The sequence below is a fragment of the Bos grunniens genome, chromosome X (assembly GCF_055505025.1).
Source record: "Bos grunniens cultivar Pamir isolate PY7600 chromosome X, Bosgru_T2T1.0, whole genome shotgun sequence".
NCBI lineage: Eukaryota > Metazoa > Chordata > Mammalia > Artiodactyla > Bovidae > Bos > Bos grunniens.
The window spans coordinates 39,020,637-39,036,427 of record NC_141194.1 but is presented as its reverse complement, the minus strand read 5'-3'; the positions used below and the strand labels follow the sequence as shown (position 1 = coordinate 39,036,427).

At 55.4% G+C, this 15,791-nt stretch overlaps 1 protein-coding gene across 6 annotated transcripts in view; it reads left to right on the top strand.

Annotated features, from left to right (window-relative positions):
- BCOR (BCL6 corepressor) overlaps window positions 1-15,791 on the top strand; it is a 119,097-nt gene that overhangs the window by 11,087 nt on the left and 92,219 nt on the right. The window lies entirely within an intron of this gene.

The window sequence follows — 15,791 nt, the reverse complement described above, 5'->3', positions numbered from 1 at the left end:
CCCGTATCCTATCCTATTGCAGCGCTTCTGTCTCCCACACTAGACTACAAACTCCCCAAGGGCAGAGACTGTCTTATTTATCTTTGCAAGCCTGGTGCAGGTTGGCACTAAATACGTGGTCAAAATGTTTGGGAGATCACAGGTGTGGTGGAAAGCTCTGGAGCAAGACACATCTGGGCTTAAGATGGGAGCTCTGCCTAGTGACTCAGCAGTAATTTGCCTGAAATGCAGGAGACCCAGGTTCGATCCTTGGGTACGGAAGATCCCCTGGAGGAGGGCATGACAATCTACTCCAATATTCTTGCCTGGAGAATCCCATGGACAGAAGAGCCTGGCTACAGTCCGTAGGGTCGCACAGATTTGGACACAACTGAGCAACTAACACTCTGCCTCCAGTGGTTATGTAACTTTTTTGAGTCTCAGTTTCCTTATTTGTGAAATGCGCATGAGAGTGCCTGCATCACCAGATTGGGGAAAGACGTGTGAAGTAATTGCATGTAAAGCAATAATGAGGTTTTAGTCAACAATAATAATAATAAGGTTTTGATAACTGTTGTGCCCTTATTCTTGAAGGAGTGACAGAGGGTTGGGGCTGATACTGTTTGAAGCATAAGAAGACCTCATGGGCCTGGGATTTGGGTCAGCAGGGAATTGTTTCTAAAATGTGTGTTCCATAGCCCTGGGAATTGGAGCACTAGGACCCCACTGTTCAGCGGGCAGGCAGCCCCAAGGCTGTGAGCTGGGCGAGGGAGGGCATGTCAGCCTTTGAACTCAGGCTCTGGGGCAGGGCCCAGGCCCCTGTGTGCTTCTCTGCAGGGCTTCTTGTGGCCAAGCCACCTGAGATGAGTGGTAGCAAATAACCCCAGTTGGTGCTGGCTTTCTGTGATCTGGGGAAGAACTGTCCCTTGGGCTTCATTCATCTCAGCTCCTGTTTCGCGATTCTGCTGATCTGCTCAGTGCCAAGTCGTATCCGACTCTTCGACCCCGTGCCCTCTGTCCATGGGATTTCCCAGTCAGGAATACTGGAGTGGGTTGCCATGTTTTCCAGGGGATCTTCCCAACACAGGGATCAAACCCGCATCTCCTGCATTGCAGGCAGATTCTTTACCTGCTGAGCCATCAAGGATGGCTGTATTTTATCTTTGACAAGTTCACCCCTTGGCATTTGGCAGGGCAGGGGCCCTTCTCTTTGCCTCTTCTCTTTGCTTCTTGGCCTATTCTGGCCTGTTCAGTAGCTCCTCGCCTCTCATCCCCCACCCCCCACACAATTTGGCCAATTTGTCTGCACATTGCAGGTGGCTTGTTCTTTTCTCCTGCCCCTTGGCTGCCATGCTTTTTGGGTGTGTGTGGTGGGGGTAGGGGAACTAGGACCTGGCCCCCCATCCCCCCCCACTCAGTCGTCCACATTCCAGATGTCTGGCATCCCCTCCCTCAGCACTTTCCCAGGAGGGCAGGCTGTGAGTGAGGGTCAGTGGGCTGCCTGGGCAGCAGGGACTCTGAGTACCTGTCTCAGGGAAGCAGAAAGAGGGGGATCGGAGGGAGGGAGAGGCCCAAGGGCTGCTGGGTGATTCTGTAGGTATGGCCAAGCCAATGTGACCTTGAGTATCAGGGATGAAAATGTATATGTCTGGACTGTAATGCAATGGGGTAGTTGGGGGTCAGGGAATGAGAAGATGTGGGGTTTGTGGAGGAATTGGGAAGAAAATGAAGCAAGCTGACTCCCCTTCTGCATTCCATCCCACCCCCTCCCTGACAGGAGAACCTTTGAGAAGAGGCAAGAAAAATGTGGGAGGGAGGAGGAAATGTTTGGTCCTGCTCTCCTGCCCCATGAACTGGCTCGCTTGTACAGCCAGCGTAGGTTCGGAGGTAACAACAACTGGGGTCCTTTCAACCAGATCCTTTAGGACAGTAGTCCCCAACCTTTTTGGCATCAGGGACCAGTTTCGTGGAAGTCAATTTTCTCACAGACCCCCAGGGACTGTGTGTGTGGGATGATTCCAGCACCTTACATTTATTGTGCACTTTCTCTCCATTATTATTACATCAGCTCCACTTCCGATCATCAGGCATTAGATCCCGGAGGAGGTTGAGGACCCCTGCTTTAGGGGAAATGTGAGTTCAGATTTGAGAGGGAGACAGGTCACTGTCTGTCCTCCAGGGATCCCGTAAAGAACAAGAAGTTGTTCCATCCAAGGTGGAGGATTTGGGTTGTGATGAAATGTGTCCTGCCCTCCACACTTGTGATTTTAATCCAGCTTGCCTTCCAGCAGGCATATTATAAAACTGACCTCCCCTTCTTACTATCAGAAGTGAGGGTCAGAGCTTGTCAGCAGCAAGGGAGCTAGTGTGAAAGCAACTGAATTCTGCTTATGGACTCAATGGGTCCAGAATTCAGTGGAGATTCTGGGGGCTGGAATCATCTGGAGGCTGCCTCACCCACTTGTCGGGCTGCTGGCTGGGACCTCCGCTGTGTTCAGAGGCACCAGCACAGGGCTCTGTGTGTGGCTTGGGCTTCCTTACAGTATGGCAGCTTAAGGGCAGCAAGACTTGAAGTTACATAGCAGCCGCTTAGGGCTCCAAAAACAAGCCTTCCAGCATCACCTCCTCCAACCCACCCTCAGAAACCATGTGGCGTCATTTCTACTATATTCTGTTGCCTATGATGAGTCACGGGCCCACTCAGATTCAAGGCAAAGGGACATAGACCTACCCCTCATTGGGAGGAGTGTCAAAGAACTTATGGTCACTGGGGAAAAAAGAAAGAAGAAAGCAAGCCATGCCAGGCAGTCTTGAGAGCTAAGCTTAATTAGCACTGGCTCTAAACAGAATAGTCTACATTATAATAGGAGCTTGTACCCTCAAGAGGCTGCATAAATTATATGGGGGGTGAGGGAGAGACAGAGAGCTAAAATTAGGCCAGGGTAAAAGAAATAGAGCCATAAAGCAAATATGGGTCTTATGGAAAATAGACGATATCAAAGGATAGCTCTCTCTGTGAGCTTGTGATGTGTGGGAAGGACTGAGGAAGAATTGGTTGGTGGGATCAGCTGGGTTGTAGGCCCTTCAGCATTGAAAGGGAAAGCAGGTAAAGGACAGGACTGTGGAATCTGGCTGCCACCATCCTTCACCCGCCATCTTAGGGGGATCTGTGGTAACCCTTCATCGCCTCAGGCAACATTATTTTCATGATTTGCTTGCAAATCACTTTTTTTTTCTTTCAACATACAGATACCTTTCTGTGGTACAGAGCTGGAAATGTAGCCAGTGTATTTGCTAAAGTGTGGAAAAAAATAATACATTGCTCTAATAATAAATGACTCTAATACTTACTGTTTGTCCCCTACCCCCAGGTGTGGTTTTAAATATCCACCATGGATAGTGTTGTGACTGAAAGGGGCTGGGTACATCTCTAGGGCCCCAGGTTCCCATTATCCTTGTCTCTAACCCCTGAATGGAGAGTTTGACTTCTAATTTCATGCTAGGGGTTTCACAGGCAACATAATTGTATTTGCCTCTGCCTTTGATCTGCTATTTGATCTGCTATTTCATTGTGGCTCGACTAGGAGACAGAGATAGAAACGCAGTGGAAAAACACGATTTTGTTTTGCTTCGGAATTGGCAGTTATTATTTTCTCTGGCTCCCTTAATGTGACACGCCTTCCCTAAATCTGAAATCTTATCATTTTCCCGTTTTTTAAATTCCAAAAGGCATGTGCACCCTCTGGCTGGCTTTCCTTTTTTCCTCATGAAGATTTCATTTTCAGCAAGGCTTTGGGGCGGGATGCTCCTGTCTTTAGATCTCAATGAAAATTGAAATCCCTGAGTTAGTGGAGGACTCCCAGTTAAACTCTGACTGACCTGCCCCTTTCCTGACCTCACCCCAACTTCCCAGGATGTACCTGGTTCACCTCAGCCTCTCTTCAGGTAATTAGGGGTCTACAGGGCTGAAAAACAGGTCTGCTCTGCTGGGAAACCAAAGAAACCCAAATGGAGCATGAACCTTGTGCGTCAGAACTGAGCAACCTTCAGTATAGCCCCCCAAAGAAGCTGGCTTCTGGAGCAGGGCCAGGTCGGGCTGTGTAGCTCGTGTGCTGTACTAAGGCTCCCAGCCACCACAGGAAGTGAGGACTGGAATTCAGGCCCAGAGGCACTTTTCTCCAGTGCTCCTGATAGCAGCAAATAGGCTAGTGGCAGTTCTGTTCTCAGGGCAGAGGCAAAACAGATTTTCTCTCTGATCACTAAGAAAAGAGACGGTGACACAGGACAGGACGGGGGTCAAAAGGGCATCTTAGGAGCAGATCGGGCCAGCCTTAGGCTGTAGATCAAGACAGCGTTGACTGAGCAGGTTGGAGCAGTAGGCCCGTTATTCGCTCTTTGTTTCATCCCCTCTCATCTGCATGGTCCAGTGTTCATAAATTATTGAATTACTAGATCCTTCCTAGGCTTTATTTGGAGTTAAAAAAAAAAAAAAAGACAGGGGTGTCACCCTACCTATGTTTCTTGTTTAGCCAGCAAGGTGGGATTTGAAGTGGGGGCGGGGGGATGTTTTCTTTGGTTTTGAAGGTGAAGCCTTTCAGGGATGTTGTTAGCTGCAGGACTATATATAGTGGGTGCAGCCATTTGAGTGGAAGACCCTAACAGGTGGTGCAATAGAGTTGGACATCCTAACAGGTCACCTGTGAACTGAAATTCACATTAACGTGTAATGGGCAAAGACAATTTGCATTTAAAAGTGGAGGATCATCCAGAGAAAGCAATTCCTAATCAAAGTTAACTCCAAAGAGGGATTTTTCTGGTGTGAGCAGTAGGCTCCTAGGGGAAGCCTCTGGAAGCCTTCTAAATTAGCCCTGTAAAGCTTGCGCCTGTTCATTTCTATAGTGGACAGTGTGGGTATTTGAAATTCCATTAATACTTGGGAAGGTATTTTCACAGTAAAGCCAGAAATGGCGTCTCCTGAGAACAGCAAATTTAGGTGACTTGCTCTTTATAGCTAGGAATGGACAGGCCAGGCGCTCTAAATCCATTTGCCTTCCTGTTTCTTTCCATACTTTGCATAATTGGAACTGGGTATGTTGAAGAAAGACAGTTTCAAAGGACATTAGTTACATCATTGTGGCTGGGAGTTCTCAGTTTTATTTTTCTATATTTTTATTTCTATAGTTATATGTGTGTTTACTTTTTAAAATTAATTTGTATTTTTCACAAAGGAATTATTTGCCCAAAGTTTATGAAGCCCAAATAGTATGTAAAGGATTGTTATAAGAAAGCACCCCTCTCCCTTGTTCTGCCAGTTTCTTCTGCTAGAAGAAACTTTCTAAGTAATATGTAGATGTGGCCTTCTCTGGAAAAAATCCACAATAACATCGTCTGTTGACCTCCTGGTGTGGTAGAGGAGGATTTTAGTTCTCTTCGTCACACTTCCCCTCCCCCACCCTCACAATAGACCTGTACCATAATTTCTTATTAAATTCATGTCCAGTGTTTACTTTGTAACCACATATGGATTGTTTATTGCTGAGGCAGATGAGCTTCAGTGATTGCGTTTCCTTTCTTGTAGGATTTTTTTTTCCCCTGGAGTTAATAATTGCCTCCTTTTTCTATTTGCTTCATTTTCTTTGACCTATGACTGATTTTTCCCACACTCTCCAACCTCTCTACAAATCATCTTGGGGCAGGTTTTTTTGCATTCACATCTTGGATCCCATCTGCAAAAAGGCTGATCTTTTTTTGTTCTGTGTGTTTCTTTTTTCATTCCCATTGTCTTCCAGCTGCAAACCTTTTTAGAAGTTTCTCATCTTCCATTTAGTTTTATTTTCTAAAACTTTGCTTTTTATGAAGTGTGATGGGAGTTTTACCGATTTCAAAGTGAGGGAGGGAGGAGGTGGTGGTATTGTGTTTGGATGGAAAACTGCATCTCTACAGCTCAGCTGATGTCAGGAGCAGAGACATGAATCCTAAGTTTCTGAATCTTGGTATTTTGCTTAGTTTAAATAAACTTTCACCATTTTTCCTAAACAGCAACCTTTCAGAAGTGATGACTGTTATTCCCTGGAACCCTGAAACTATTCAGTGTTAGCATATTTTTATCCTCCCTTCCCCTCCCAGAGTGGATTCTACATTTTTAGAAGTAAAGGTTATTTTTAAAATAATTAATTGGCCCTTCCCCAGACCATTTACTGCAGGATTCATGCCCTTTGTTTACATTAATTTCACGTTGCCTTTTATTTGTGTTTAGTTAGTCATTTACAAGTCTGCCTTCCCAGCTAGATTGTAAATTACTTGAGGGCCAGGGGTGCCTTTTTACAGAATTCACTTTTGTACTTCTGGATTCCCCTAGAGCCTAAGTCAGTGCCTAGCCCTGAGCAAGCTCTCCATAAAACCCTGTCAAAAGGCGGAAAAGTAGAGTGAGTCTTCTTCAACCTAGACCCCTTAAAGAGACATAACTTTCAAATTCTCTCTGCCCTCAAAGCTGCTCAGAGACCCTTTGGACGGTGGGGACTGTGCTCCAGGCCTTGCCCCCCAGGATGACAGCAGCCCAAGTTGCTGGCCGCTGAGTGCAGGAGAGGTCACACCGCGTGGACCATTCAGGAGTCCTGGAACCTGCTGTCGTTTCTCGGGATTAAAATCCGCCTTGGCGTGGCGGCTAGGGGCGACCACAGCCTGCGCTTTCACCAGGAGCGGTCGCCCAGGGCCAGGGGTCAGCCGTGACCAACTGCGCGGAGGAGCCTCTGGAGGGAAAGGGGCACGGCGCCCCGGGAACGCCCGCACTGCAGCCTGGGCCCGGCCAGCGGCTCTGCGGTCCCACCGCCGGGGGCAGCACCGCCCGCGCCGCCCGGGCTAAGATGGCGGCCGGCGTGCAGCCCGCGCCCGGGGGAAAGGCGGGCACAGCCCCCCGAGAACCTGCGCGCTGGGCCTGGGCCTCCTAGCGGGAGGCCGCTCCTCCTTGGCCTAAGGGGACCGGTGAGGACCCAGTCCTGCCCCTTCCCCAGACAAGCTCCCTGGCCCAGCGTCCTACCTGGATGACGCCTAAAGGGATGTTTTATCACCCAACTCCCCCAGACTCTCGATAGGAGGAAGTAGGGACAGGTCCTGGTTGAGATAAGGACTGCGAGGAGGATGGCTGCCTGACTAGACACAGTGGACAGCGGACCAGTGGGTACCACTGGATGCAGACCTCAACCCCAAGCCATTTCCTTCCACCCTGGCAGCTCGGCCGCTAAGGCGTGGGACACGATTGGTGCATACGTTTGGTGTACAGTGACACAATACCCATGACCGCAGATCGAGGATCGCGCCCAATTAATATACAGGCCCAGAGCTCTTGAAATCAAGAATGTCTTGGAAAATGGGGTACATCTCGTTGGGAAATCCGTAATATAATTCAGTAGAGGCTACAGAATGTGAGCAGCCCATCACATTTGCTCTGACATCGGTATGCGCACTGTGTAAGCTTCCTGCCTTCTAGGACACTCCAGAACCTGAGGTCCAATTTACCAGAAATGGCATTGATGAATGCGGTGCCTTCTGAGTGATCTCGCCTCGGGCTCAGGTTGGGAGGTCAGAAGGGCCACCCGAGGGAGTAGCTGATGCCGGTAGAATCACAATGGTAGAAACGGAGAGGTACCCGGAAAAGCTTCCCTTCGCCCTTTGTAAATTGCAGCCTGACACGTCCCACTGGTTCAAGATTCCATCCCAGGTTTGCATGTAGTTTATCAGCTCAGCGTGAGAAGCTGAAAGTGAACTTTTTTGTTTTGTTTTGGTGAAATAAAGTCGTTCTGCATAACGTTTGCACCGACTGGTTATTCTCATGGAGAACACTTCCTCCACCCACCCAGGCAGCCGCCACACCAGCCTTTCTTTACCTCTGCAGCCCCTCTATTAATTACCTCTCTCTCGCTCCAGTTTAGGGAGCCCCCGGTGCTTTGTTCAAGTACAGCAATAAACCCAAGACTGGGCCTAATAATCCTTGGTCCTGACCTTCCTTCTAGCTGGCCTGGAGCCTGGTGGGCCCTCCTGGCCCCCAGTTGATTAGGGCCAAAGACGCTGTTTATAGTGTTTGTGCTTTATCCCCTCTGCACACTTGGTACTTTTCAGACAGGCCGCTTCACCAAAAAAATAAAACGTGTACAAGAAAAAGTTCAAAGCGGCCCTCTGGAGCCAGGCCTGCAGGAGCTGGGGGTCATCCTACTACGGAGCCAAATCCATCCGGTTTCTACACGGTAGCCCGCGCCGAAGGGTTACCGCTGACCTTGCGCCCACCGAATTCCTCTAGTAGCGCCAGCTCGGGTGGCCCGGGGACACCCACCTCCAGCCATGTCCAGCCCCCGTGCTCCTCCTGGGAGGCGCAGTAACCATAAACGGTACGACAGGCGGCCGGCGGAGCTGGTTCGGTGACGGCTCCCTGGAGACCGCCGCCTCGAGCGGCAGGCCCCATCTGCAGTGCAGCTGACTGTGAGCGGCCCGGGGTGGGGCCTGGACGGGAGAGAACCGGCGGGGGCTCCGGGCAGCCTCGGCCTCAGGACCCCCTCCTCCTCGCCACCAGTTACAGAACTGGCTATATCTGGCTCATGGCTTCCGAAAGGCTGGCGTGGGAGGCCCAGAAGACCCCAGTCAAAGGTTGGAGCCGGGGCTTCGGAGTGGGGCCCGAGGTATGAGGCAGCGCTGGGGACCCTGGAATCGAAGGGGAGATGAACCCTCCTGGGCCCCCCGGGCCGGGAAGGCGCTTCGGCGCCGAACTCGCAGCGAAAAGCTCCAGCACCCAACCCTCAGGGTCCTGCGGCCGAGAGGAGCCCACGGTACAAGCAGGCATGGGAAGCGCGGCTGTAGGCACAGCCTCAGGTGCGCTAAGGTTAACTGGCCACCTCCGGACAGCCCGCCCCCTGCCTTCCACCCTCGGGCGCCGGCCAGATCCTGGGCAGCACCGGCCACCGCCCCGAGGCCGCCGGGCTCAGCCTAGCGCAGTTCCGCCTCGACCTCACAAAGGCTGCGTGCGGCTAGAGCAGACGAGGAGCGGCCACGACTCTCAGATCTTTAATTACGCCCCTACCCTTCCCCCCACCCCCATCGCCGGCTTCCAGCCCTTTAATCAATTTCACGATATTAAATATTAATTTCCCGCCAGCCAGGCTTTCTCGAAGGAGGGGGAGGGGACGGGCAGGGCAGCTCCGAGGAAGGGAGGGTGTGACCTGGATAGTAAGGCGTGAGGGCTCTTAAGTGACCTGTGCTGGGAAGTCGGTGCCACCGGGTCTGAGCTTTGCGGCTGGGGAACTTGGAGAGTTATGAACGCCGGGATGCAGGCCTCCCGAAGGGGCAACTAGGTGCGCCGAGAGTCCCAATACGCTGGGCGATAGCCTCCTGCTCCGCACCCCCCACCCCAAGCCCGGAGTCAGCCTCACACGGGCCCGCGGCGCGCAGCGATGATGGATCGCGCCTGGCGGGGGTGATTTGGTGTTGATCGCACATTATCACTGGCAGGTTGGACTGGTTGCTGATGGACGACTTCTAGCGGCGGCGGCAGCAGCTTCTTCAGGCACCGCGCGGGGACTCGCTTGCTCTGCGAGGGTCTTTTTCCCCGAGCACCTCCCCCCCGCCCCACTTCCCAGAGACAGGAGAACCTGAGAGTCCGAGCGGGGTCTTGAGGCACCCAGGGCCGCCCGCCCGGGTCTGGGTCCTGGGGTGGGCCGAAGGCCAGGAGAGGAGGGGAGCCAGGACGCCTCTCCCACTTCCTCCCGTTCCTCCTTGCCTTGCCGCCTGACCCCCCCCCCCCTTCCTTCCTGCTTCCCCATCGAAGCCGGGAGGGCCTGGTTCACTCGTGGTGTGGTTTCCCCGCCGCCGAGTCCAGGCAGCGGCGGGGGGCGGGGGTGGGCGAGCTCCCCCGCCCTACGGCCCCCGCCCCTCTCGCGGGGCTCGCAGCACCGCGGCGCTGCGGTGCGCCCCTCCTCGCGTCTTTTTCTAAAGTGCCTGCAGATACAAAAGCGGTTTCGTAATGCCTTCCGTCTGCGAGAGCCGGAGGACCTTGGCTGACCTTTCGGAAACTGATTGCAACTGCCTGTTAACAGCCCGTACTGACCGCACCGAGCGGAGCGGAGGACAATCATTTAAGTGACAGACGGCGAGGTGGCCTCGGCTCAGTCGAGCGGCCTGGTTAAGCCCGCCCCGCCCCTCCCCCCGAGTCCCCCCCCGCCCCACACTCCAGCCCCGGGCGCACTGCGGGCTGTGGCGGGCGCTCGGGCGGGCGGGGAGGGCGCGTCGCGCGCGCCCGCTCGTGTGTGTGTGAGTGTGTGTGTGTGCCTGCGATTACCGGCCGACGGGTTAACCCTTAGCCGAGCGGCCGGCCCCTTTGAGGCCGGACGCTGCTGGCTTAATCTGCCATCTGCAAAAGAGGAATAAAAGGGCCGCCTCCGCCGACTTTCCCTAATGGGTAAACTGTCCCCTCTCAGCGTGACCGGGGCTGCGTGCCTGCTGCTGCCGGAGAAAGATCCCGACCCTCGGCTCTTCCGGCACGTCCCTGGGTCCCCTCCCTGCGCCCCCTCCCTCCTCCTCACACAGACACCAGCACGGGGACAGCGCGAGGGGTCCAAAGGCTCCGAGAGGCTCGCGGTGCAGTGGACGTGGGTGTTCCCGGTGTTTTCTCTTTCGGAAACTGGAGAAAGGTGGGGGGCGGTGGGACCTCACCGGGAAGGCGAGGTGGGGGAGGGGAGACTGGTGACAGGGCACCTCGGGCTGCGCTCGCTCCCTCTCTCGGGAGAGATCGCCAGCTGCTCTCCAACAGGCAGCGCCCTGAAATCTATTTAAAGAGAGGGAAAGGGGAGGAGAACAAAGGGGGAGGAGGGGGGCGGCGAGCGGAGCCTGGGCGAGAGCGAGCGAGCAGGGAGGATCCGCCGCTCCGCGGGCACATCAAGCGCTCACATCTGTACACTCCGCGATCGATGGGGAGAATGGATAATATTTGTCAGCTGCAGACCTTTCTCTTCCCGGTTCCTGAGGAGGGGAGGGGGCGAGGGAGGGGGAGGGGCGGGCAGACCAGGCGAGAGAGGCCGCCTCAAGGACAGCGCGCTTCCCGCGGCAGCCACACGGAAACCCAGAGCCATGAAAGCCCGGGGATTTTTCTCTTATTATCATTATTAATTATTTTTTATTATTCCACAGCAGCCAGCGAGCGCTCTGCGGCGCCCCTCCCCCGCTCGTCCGCCGCCTCCCTTTGTTGATTCTCAGCTGCGAGCGCGGCGGGCCCGAGCCGCCGCCGCCGCCGCCGCGGAGCACGATCTGCTCTTGCGCCCTCGGTCGCAGCTGCGGCCCAGGAAGCCTGGGCTGCGTCCCCGCCCCCCCGCCCCCCACGGCGCGGCAGCCCCCGCACCCCCTCCCTGCTGCCCGCCACGAGGCCAGCCCAGCCTCTCCGCTGTTCTTCACTGCGGCTCCGCGTCCCCAACGCCGAGCAGAGGCGCTGGCTGCTGCTGTCCCGGGCCTCCGGCCGCGCGGGGGCTTCGCCGCCACCCCCCCCCTCACTCCGCGGCGGCTTCACTCTGATGCCGCCGTCCTCACACATGGTCTTCATTTTGCAGACCAGCGGCGTGCTTCCTTTCGGCTCCTCTCCTCGGGGCTTTTCGGAGCGGAGAGGGCGGTTTAGAGGAAGTTGGAAACCCTGCGAGCTCAGGGGAAAGGGGGAAAACCCTCGCTCTAGTTCTGAGCTTCCGAGGCGGAGGGGAGCGCCCCGCGGAGGGTGGGGCAGAGCCTGGGTGTCCTCCCCTTCCTTAGGTGTTGGAAAGGCGAAGTGAGGGGTGGCGGTCGGGAGAAGATCCGGAGCTGGAGAGAGAGAGCTCCAGGTCTGCTTTCGCTCTGTCCCCTCGCCCGCACGCACCGGCCAGGGCAGAAGTGACCCGCCCCCTCGCAACGGCACAGCGGGCCTGGGAGCCGATCCGATTAGCGGTCATCAAACGAGACCAAAGACACCTCAGACAGTCTCCCACCTCCCGCGCGGGGGAGCTCCCTGGGCCTTTGCCCCCCTCCTTTCTCCAAGAGTGTAAGCCCACAGTCGACGGCCCCCCAGGTCTTGGATCCGGGCCCACTCTGCGGATGAGGGGCAAATAAGATGCACAAAGTTCTGGTTGGGGTTAACTGGGAGCTTTGCGCCCCTCACCCCGCTGTCCTGCGATTCCGGGCCAGCCTGCGGCGGCGTCCCCGACTGCTCCGCGGTCCTGGGCAGGGCAGGAAGCTGGCACGGCCGCCGGCTGGGCCGGCGCCACTTGGCCGGGCCGGCTGCTCGCTGGAACTCGCGCGGCACGTTCGCGCCGAGTCGGGTTCCCGGGTCTCCCGCCCGGTCACCCTGAGCGGCTGTCTTCCCCGCCCCACACTTGTCCGTCGTCTTCCCTCCGGAGTCTCCCTGTCTCCACCCGCCCTCTCAGCTTTTCCCCTCTTCGGTCTGTCTCGGGAGCCCCGTAGCGCAGTCAACCGCCCTTCCCGAGATTCAAAAAGAAGTTTTGTGTTTCCCCGGGGGCAGCAGCCTAATGCTTCCCTTGTTTTCCGGAACAAAGCAGACATTCAGTGGGGAGGGGGCAGGCGCTGACTCCTTCCCCTCCCCGCAGCACCCCGCACCCCTGCAGGTTCAGAACGCTTGCTCCGGGGCCCCGCTGGCCTGGGGGTGGGGTGGGGGCCCGGGTTCTCCCGGCTAGGCTACAAAAGCTTCGCCCCCTGCGCCTCCTCCCCACCCCCTCACCCCCAGCCTCAGCCGGGAGCCCGAGAGAAGGCGACATGGTGTTTGGGTGAGGTTCCCAGCCCGGGCGGGGAGGGCGCGCACGCAGCTGTTTACAGCGTGCCTGCTGCTGGAAGCATACCCGCCGCCGCCTGACAGCATGGGGCACCCGCGCGCTGCCAGCTAAGAGAAGACGCGGAGCGGCGAGCCCTCCGGCACTCGGCCCGAGGCCTCGACAGCCCCGGGGCCAGGGCGCGCGGGGTGGCTCGAGGTCTCTGCGAGCGCGTTCCTCTTCTAGCTCCTCTCCTGCCCCACAATGGTCTGAATCCATCTGGTAGTGTATCAAAGGTACTGGGGGGAAAGAGCGGAGAGCTCAACGAGGGGCGCTCAGAGCGTTCTTGGCGCCCGGCTTCTAGGTAGTCCTCCCCGCCTCTCACCGGGACTTAGTTCTCCGGCCCGAGTGAGTAAAGCACACCACTCTAGCGACTCGGAGATGCTTCTCCCTCCGGATAGCTCTCCGCAGTCCCACCTGTCCCTGTCCACCCTGCCCACCGGACTTCCCTTCGCCCCACCCCCGAGGGGATGGCGGCACTAGCTGTGCCCACGCGCGCCGGGCCTTCTGGTCCGCGCAGCGCTGCCTTCGATCCCGTTCCAGTTCTTCCCCTCTCCCGGGCCTGTGGCCGGCCCCCGGCGCCTCCAGCGCGGCCTGAAACTTGATCCCGTGTCGGAAGGACAGTGTGTAAACACCAGGCGCGCTCCGAGAGCCCGCGGGAGGGGCCAGGCGAGGGCCGCCCGGGCAGCTCCGAGGCCCCGCGCCCCCGCCCGCCTGGTCGCCCCGGGCACGATCGGCGGGGCCGCCGCCTCGCTCTTTGCCTTCCCCGTTGGCTCAGCTAATTGGAGCCGCCGCCGCCGCCGCGCTGGCGGCGGCCTCTTGTTGAATTTTCTAGATCGCAACCGTTCGGTCGTGGCTGCTTGCGGCTCCCCTCCCCCTCCCGCAGCTGTTATCTTGGCCGGCAACTTGGTGGTGGGGGCCGTGCCTCCGCTGACCCTGGCCTCAAGCTCGGTGTACACCCCAGTAGTTTGGGGGTGTGTTTCTGCGAGGTGTGGGAGTGAAGGCAGAGTCAGTATCGGAACTGTGAGGCTTTGCCCCTGAATCTGAGGCCCCTTGTTTTGATGAATGCAAATACTATCCAAGGGATTCTGTGACAGAAAGCCATTCTCCTTGCAGTCGTGCACCAGGAGGTAGCGACAGTTCCCGAGGAGCTTCAGGAACAACTCCACTAGCAGCTTCAGTTGGTTCCAGGAAAATGTTCAGAAGGGTGGAGAGGTGGGAGGCCTGAAGATACCCCCCTCCTGCCTCCAAACCCTTTGCAAGTTTGGGACCCGATGTGTAGGTTTTTCATGCCACAGAGGCCGCCTCCACCTTAGGCGTAGCCCACCAATATGGGACAAGGCCACCATTTTTTGTCTTGATTTGGAGTACCAGGTGGGTCCGAGGGGGAGGTGTCATCCTTAGTGGGTTCTGAGCTTGTACCCTGGGTCTTTGGGTCCCCCCTTCCCCTGCTGCTGGAGCTGAGCCTCCTTTCCCCCTTGGCCAGCTGGCTCATACCCTGGTCATATGTCCCTGCTCCGAGTGAACTGTCGGGTGTGCAAACCATCAGGTCTGCATGGGTCTAGAGGAGGCCCAGAGCCTGGCCAACGGCCAAGGTGGGAAGAAGTGAGGGAGTTTGGTAGTGCTGAAGGACCCAAGAAGATGTTGCTGACTATGCTGGAGCAGTTGTTCCGTATACAACATCTGCCTTAGAACATCTTTTCCTTTGAATAGAACTTTTGGTAGTGGGTTTCACAGGCCCAGCCCTGACATTGTAAAAAGTGCGTGCACCACCAGCCCGAAAACGCATAAATATACACAGGCAAACTCCCAGGGGGCCGGTCTGTGAGCCACCACCGAAGGGATCTGCAGCAGCCAGAAAGCGAGTCAGCTTTTCCTGTGACGGTTCTGAGAAGGGCCCCTGTTCCCTCCCTTTGATGGTTTCTCTGACAACTGTTAGGGAACAAAGAGGCAAGGCCACTGGCTCATTAACTGTCATTTTCTAACACCTCTTTCCTTCCCTTCTCACTTCTACCCAAATTGCCACTTTGGGGTTTTCCTGAGGTGTCCTTTCTATTTATAACCAGAGCAAGGTTTCCAACTCCATCCATATTGATTTAAGCTCTGATAAAAAGGGAATCTATAAAACTGATGTGGTAAGTTGGTGTCTAGGATGGCACTTCAGTGGGTCAAGTTCACCTAGTTCTTTGGCATCGAAAAACGTCCAGGCCCTTCCAATCAGATAAGCTAAGTGTGTCTCCCACTGTTAGTTTCTCTTCTCTTTCTGTACTGGATAAAAAAGGGATCTTCTCTCAAAAATGTTTATTCTTCTTCACCCCTTCCCTACCAGTGTGCAAGAACCTTGTTACTATGTAGGAGAAAGTGTATTTCTGTGTTTTGATAAAGAAGAGAGTAATTTGTGTTCCTCTTCAGGCCTGAAAAGATAATTATGTGTCCCGGGAGCTCCCTCTTCTCCTGGCTGTTTAACAGGCTATCCAGATTCTTGTTCTGGATCAGGAGCGCGTCAGTGTCTTGCCTCCTTCTCGTCATCGTCCTGTCACCAGCCGGCCATCACCAGGCCCTTTGGCAGGTCATGTGCTTGAGGGTTTCTGTCTTGAAGACTGGTGGTGCCTCAGAAGACCCTGTGACTCCGAGCTTAATTAACATTTCTTTTACTGTACAAAGAATATTCTGAGCCATTGGCATCCTCTGGTCCATCTCCCTGAAAGCTTATGCCAGAAGCTCTCCGTGGGGCCTATCGGTGGTGGGAAGGAGCCATCATGGTGGAAGTGTTGAGTGCTTGCCTGCACCAAACCAAACCAAAGTGCAAATGGCAACAAAAGGGGCATCTCCACCTGGTAGCTAGCTTGGAAACAAATTCTACCCCACCCCACTCCACTGCCAGCTAGTAAAGCCTGAGGGCACATAGTTCCTTTGGCCTCCCTTTAGCCTGACTTAGGAATGATGCAGTTAAGTAGATCAGGAAGCTGCGAGGCATCCACTACTCCTCAC